Below are 7064 nucleotides of genomic sequence, written 5' to 3' on the forward strand. Positions count from 1 at the left end.
TAATTATTTAATTCAGGACACAGATCTGTGCGTGATACAGGCGTTACAGCTGTTAAGTGAAAGTATGACGTACGGTATGGGAATCTCTGCATTGTACTTCACCCAGCTTATTGTAGGCAGATGAAGTCTCCAGAGGTCTCCAGACATCTGTGCTCCATCATAGCCTCCCGTCATGTTCACATCTGAATTTAAACGAGAGACCGACCCCATTAGATGCGACGTGCGTGATGAGACGGATATACCACATGGTTCGTTGTTTTACTACAGTTTCATGTATTTTTTTGCAACATGTAAAACTCGAACTTTCGCGTATTTGCCGTCTTTCACCTTCACACAGCTGTGACATCGTCTTGCCTGTGGGAAAGCTAGATGTGTGAAAAAAAATATACCCGATAGTCAAATGTTCTTGGGAAAAAATGGCGCTACTACAATGCTCTCTGAATCTAGGAATGAGATCTGAACATGATACTCTATAACATGAACTAAGGTACGATGTGAAAGTTTAATCGTTTTACCGTGCTTTCTTACTGTGTATATGCTATCTTTCATCGTGGGTAGCTCCTCCCAGTTCTGTTTCTGCAGATCGAAAGCAAGCACCTAAACATGCACAGTTACTGTCTCTTTAAACCGACAGTAGCCTCGTTCACACGAGACTCGTATTTTCTGAAATACGGTATTGCGAAATCCGTATCTGAGAAAATTACGCGGCGAGCGGTTCACACGCTGTTCGCGGCTCCAGAAATACGGTATTGCGAGCTAACGAGCTGCTTTAGTAACAATCTAGCGAACAATGCGAAAAAACAATGCAATTGCGCCACCAACTTGCCGACTAAAATACGTAGACTGGTCCGCGCGCTGACAGTTCACTCGCGTTCACTGGAACTTTTGACTCGAGCGCGGACCAGTCTATGAAAATAACGCGGCTTCAGAATCCGCGGATTTAGCGTTCACACGAGGAAATGCGCGGTCAAGAAAATCCGGTATCTTCTCAATGCACTGGCAAAGTTATCTTCGGGGTCTGGAAGGCTCGCTATTACATGAAAATACCGGATCTGTTATAGATACCGTCCATTTCTTGGGGCTCGTATTTTGTTCGCTGGTGAAACGTCTAGATACCGGATATTCATTGCTGTCGTGACGCGGCTATAGCGCGTATATATGCCGGTTTCTGATGTAAATAACGGCTTCCCAGACCCCGAATAAAATTTGCCGTGCTTGAGATACCGGATTTTCTTGCGACGCGCAATATTACCTTCGTGATGAACGCTAACGCCCGCCGCACACGGCTGAACTAGTCTGCTCGACAGCGCAACGGCCCTCAAGAGGTCTTGGCCCTCAGCAGATAGACTCAGCGTGTTGCGCGCAGATGGCTGCACGATTTCTCTAGCCTCGCGTGGCTGTGAGACGATATCTAGTCGTGTTTGCATATTTGTGGCAGCCGAGGCCAGAAACATCAGCGTGTGCGGGCTCGTGGAGCCTATCAGCTCACCACAAATATTTACCGCCCAATGAAGCGCTCAGAATAGGGCATGTGATCATTTAAAAATGGCGCAGCAACTGAAACAGCAGAAACTCTACTTTTCCTATGATTCTGTGATTGTGCACGTACACGTGACGTCACGTGCGTGTCAACCTATACACCGGTGCGTGCGCGTGCGTGTGCACCTACACCAGTGACGTGCTGGTGCGTGGTGTGTTGCGGCGCTGTGCAGCGAACAGGTTCGTGCGTGCGTGACATGCATGCGGTGCGTGTTGCACGTACAGCGTGCGTACAATGATGTGTGCGATGCGTGGCACGTACACGTGCCGTGCCGTGCGTGCGTAGCCGTGATGAACATGCCTGCACGCCACGCACCACGTGTACCGTCGCACAATACAACGTACAGCGCACGCACGCCAACATCGTGCTCGCACACGCACCACAACGCACGAAGCGTGCCTAACCTGCACCACCCGCCACACACGCAAGCACAGCACGCACGTGTACGTGCCCACACACCGCGACGCACGGACGCACGCAATGTACGCCACGTGTAACGTTCAGACCAGCAACGCACGCCGACGTGTACACGTCACACCGACGCACGACACGGAATGAGTCGCGAGCCGGACACAGTCTAATAAAATACGCGGCTCAGAAAATCCGGTACTTTAAGCCCGCCGCACACGCGTCGAAACTATCTGCTGAGCAACGGCCTCCAAGAGTGGCCGTTTGGCTCAGCAGCATAGAGCTCACGTGTGACGTGTAATTCTGCCACGATTTTGGCGCGTAGCCTGTGAGGACCGAATATCTAATGCGTGTTTAGATATTTGTGCCACGCCGAGAGCCAGAAAACTCAGCGAATGTGCTGCGGCTCGCTTGAGCTATCAGACTCGCCACAAATTATTCTAACGACCAATGAAACCGCAGGATAGAGGCATGTGCATTTAACTAATGCTCGGCGCCCACTGAACGAGCAGAAACTACTACTTTTCTATAGATTCGTTGATTGTGCACGCTTAACATCGTCGGTCGACGTGCGACTTGTACCTATACAGCTGACTGTGCATGCAGTGCGCACTGAGTGCACGTACACGTGCGCGTGGCCTGTGCGTGTGTGCGCACGCGTGTTGCAAGGACATGTTCGGCGTGCAGTGCATGCGGGTGCGTGCGTGCGTGTTGCACGTACACCGTGCGTACCTGCGTGTTGTGCGTGGTGTGCACGTACACGTGCGTGGCGGCGTGGCGTGGTGTGAACATGCCGTGCACGCACGCCAGCACGCTGTACTGCACATACACGTCGACACCCGCACACATGTGCTGACACCTGAACAGCGCACGACGTGCCACCTGCCACAGCGCCGACACACACCGCGAAGCACGCACAGCACGATGTACCGTGCACACACACGGACCGCCGGACGCAAGAATGTTTACGCAAGTGTAAGTCAGACGCAGCGCACCGCACGCACGACTGTAGTACACACGCGCGCACGCACGCCGGTACGTGCACCACGCACGCACACACACACTTCAGCTAGCCACCGACGTGTACATGCACACCGCACCGCCACGCCACCGCACGCACGTGTACTGCCACACGGGACGCCGCACGCACGCCGCACCGCACGCACGCACGCACCACTTATGCGCACCGCATCGCCGCCACGTGTACGTCTGCAAAATCACAGAATCTACAGTAAGAGTTTTCTCGCACTGTTTCATGGGCGCCGAATTTTAAATCACATGCCCCTATTCCGCGCTCTTCATTGGTCGGTAAAATAGTTTTTTGGCTGAGCTGATAGCTCACGCACCCGCACACGCTGAGTTTTGGCCTCGCGTGGCCACAAAATAGTCAAACACGCTAGATATCGGTCTCACAGCACGCGAGTGCAAAATCGTGCAGAATTTTACACGCACGGGTGTAGCTATCTGCTGAGCAACTGGCCTTTGGGCGTTGGCTCAGCAGATGAGTTGCACGTGTGCGGCGCGGCTTAAATACGCGGATTTCTGAAGCCGTATTTTACTAGAGCTGGTCGGCGCTCGGACGTTCAGTGCTAACGCGAGTGGACAACAATGTCTTCTAGCGCGGACCAGTCTACTATTTATCGGCAGTTGGTTGCGCATTGCATTGTTTATTTTGCATTGCTTCGCCTGATTGTTTAAGTATGGCTCGCAGCTCCGCAAAATACCGTATTTCTGGCCAGCCGCGAATCAGCGTCTGTGAACGCTCAGGCCCGCGTATTTGTCTCAGATACGGTATTTCGCAAATACCGTATTTCATAAATACGAGGTCTCGTGTGAACGAGGCTATTAGTGGAAATTTTACTGATTACTCCGGCACAACAATCACCACAAATCTGCGCTGTTATAGGCTATAAAACAGCAGATGAACAGCAATTGTGCGCCCGCTATCTTCAGATTCGCGATAATGGAATGTTCAAACGGTCCCACAAAGCAAGGCCACGTAGTTACGTGATGCAAATATTTATCGACTTAATATACCTATCTCTAAATGTATACAAAGGTAACTAACCTAGTGGAGAGACAGCGTTCTGGGCTCGCGAGGGCAAAAATCACGTGGTAGGTTTCTATTCTAACGTGTTCTATGACATGTTAGCCTTACTCCAGTTCTGAGCTTTTTCTATGACTTTTTCACAGTGTTAAACCTCCATACCTGTTTGGAAAAAGCAGTAAGCATGGACTTAAATACACTTTTACAAATAATCATAGAAATATATTCTTTTTATTTACTATCACAAATGAATAAACAGATAACTACTTGGCACCCACGTGCTTCACTATGATGAGATATTGTATTTTCTCTCAATTCATTGGAATAGAAGTTGGCAATGACAAATCTATACATCAACCTCTCTCAAGAGCAGATAGATAGTAGGATACAACAACGTTCGTCCGGTTCATATATGCCGACAGATAGTTGTCATTCTCTACACATCGGTGACCGCTAAAGGAACGTATTGCCTAGCTGGACAGACATTGATTGCAGTGATGTAGCAAATCGCAGTTATAATTGCGTGCTAATTTATCTCTAATATTCATACAATTCGAATTATACCGGTACATTACGTAATTACTGTTAATCTATTGTCTCGACGGCTGTCACTTATCATCCAAATGCTATTCGTCCATATTTGTAAGACGTAATGGAACGTAATGGTAAAGAAAGAAGTGTTCTGCTTGGTGATAACGTATGCATCACTGCTAACTGCTGATCAACTGATAGTATTCTATTGCGAGGTTGTTCTTTTGATATGCGATGGTGTACCGTTTAGTTTGTGCTTTAAATTTATCTCGTACTTGAGATAGTCGGGTGATTGAGCACATTTATTTTGGAATACATCTGTACATGGGATAAATTTTATGGAGGAATGAATTCAAGTTAGTACTACGCCACCAAAAAACGGCGTACCATAATAACATTTAATTGCACAGTATCAGGAGGAAACAAACTTGTTATTATTCACTCCTGATAGTATATATAGAACTAGTTCAGGGCCGTAGACTGCGGGGGGACAAGGGGGGGGGCAGCTGCACCCCCTAGATTTTGGAGCAAAATTAAAAAAAACAAATTGTTCTACTAAAAGAGAATTGTCGTAGTCAGAATGAAGGCTGTTCATGTGTTCAAAAGTGCCTCAAATACCATCGCCTGCAATCTACATAAATTTTTCTAAATTCTCTGGGGGAGGACCCCCCCCCCACTCCCACCCTATTTCGCACCCCTCCTTGAAATCCTGGATCGCCACTGACTCCCCCCCCCCTTAGGTGAATTTTTGCCTCACGCTACGTACCCTGTCGGGTCTAGATGAGTTCATTCATGTTTCCCGCGGTGACATGCCACAATTGTTTCTTGGTGTACGGCCGTTACGTTTATTAACAAGAAATTACATTCGCATTTGCAATCATTTCGAGAACATGAGAGAATTCTCCTACTTCTATATAGGCTGTTGTGGTACAAAATACTGGAATCACACTTATCTACGCCTACGGCTATGTTTGGACCCATTCTAAACACTGACGCACTATGCTAATATACGTACCAAGGTTGAACATCATTATCAATAGTCATCTATGAACAATCATAACTATTAATTATCAAGGGGAGTTAACTATGAACAAATTTTGTCATCATTACCCTGATATTATCTAGACCCACAGACATAGAGTGTCATAACTCTATAGTCGGGTGAGGCTAATTCCTTTGTAATCAGTCATACGCTCGCGGTCACTGTATTAATCATTTTATTATGTGATCTATGCGCTTAGCAGATACTTTTATAAACGAATGGTAGCTTGACTAAACTTGTTGATAATGTATGCGCCATCTCGCGGATCACTATATCTCACCTGAGACCTGAGAGAAATATACAGCTGAGAACAATATATAATACATTATATCATAGATATAGATTAACTAGTCCATGCCGTTAGGTGGTAAACTTCTGTTGATAGACCACATTGTTCATGGATGGAACGTTTAGTTGTGTCATTGGCGTATACAGCTAAGAATATTTAGGCTGCAGAGGCATTGCCCCGCGTTCTAGCCAGTGACCGTAGAACTAACCGTAGCTGAAGAAGTGTTTAGACAGCTAACACACTATCCACCACACACACACACATCACCACACACACACACAACACACACCACACACACAACATACACACAATCACACATTTAACACATAACACCACGACACCAACACACCACACACCACACACCCACACACAGCTCACCAACGCCGCGCCGGCGCACACACACAACGCACGCACTACACAAACACATACAAACACACGCGCACGCGCGCTGTATAAAACAGCACAACACACACACGCTACACAAAAGACGATACACACACACGCAACAAATAGACAGCACACACACACATCACTACACGCCACGCACACGCACCACGCCACACACCACCACACAACCACACAACACACACACCACAGCACAACACACACACACACACGACACACACCACAACACACGCGCGCGCTCGCTGCGCGCAGCGCACGCAGACACCAGAAAACCTTTTTACAGCGAGTCGACTTTCTTGCGGGGCGGTATCGTTGTCGATGCTTACTTATAATAATTATAATGTATATGTACTATAATATTATTATGCTTTGGTTGCATTAGCTGGGCACTTGTCATACCAATAATTCTTTAAACAATCGCCAAGAAACAATGAAAAACAATGTATAACATTTCTCTGGTTATTAGATCAAGAGCATAGATGGAGCGCCTTTGGTCGTATACATTGTTTTTTTACATTGCCATTGTCGTATTTCGTGTTGCGACGTATGCACCGCCGTTGGTCGCAAAAAATTTCGGCCTATATTTACGTTTTTGACGTGGAAGTCGAAATAAAATAATAACTGAAAAAAAATAAATAGGCGCCAGTGCAACGTGTCATGATCTGTAGAATGTTCGTACCAAGTTTGGAGAGGATTCGTTTGACGTGGTGCGGAAAAGTATCGCGGACACCACACACACACACACACACACAACCACACACACACACACACACACACACACAACACCACACACACAAAAATC

The 7064-nt window shown here is 47.3% G+C and overlaps 1 protein-coding gene across 1 annotated transcript in view; it reads left to right on the forward strand.

Moving 5' to 3' along the window:
- The first annotated feature begins 233 nt into the window (after nucleotides 1–233).
- LOC106806354 (ABC transporter B family member 27-like) overlaps nucleotides 234–7064 on the forward strand; it is an 18503-nt gene continuing 11672 nt past the window's right edge. Inside the window, exon 1 of the mRNA XM_014808264.1 lies at nucleotides 234–248. The gene's annotated coding sequence lies outside the window, so the exon portion shown is untranslated. The remainder of the gene's footprint in view (nucleotides 249–7064) is intronic.

The sequence above is a fragment of the Priapulus caudatus genome, unplaced genomic scaffold (genome assembly GCF_000485595.1).
Source record: "Priapulus caudatus unplaced genomic scaffold, Priapulus_caudatus-5.0.1 Scaffold155, whole genome shotgun sequence".
Taxonomy (NCBI): Eukaryota; Metazoa; Priapulida; class Priapulimorpha; order Priapulimorphida; family Priapulidae; genus Priapulus; species Priapulus caudatus.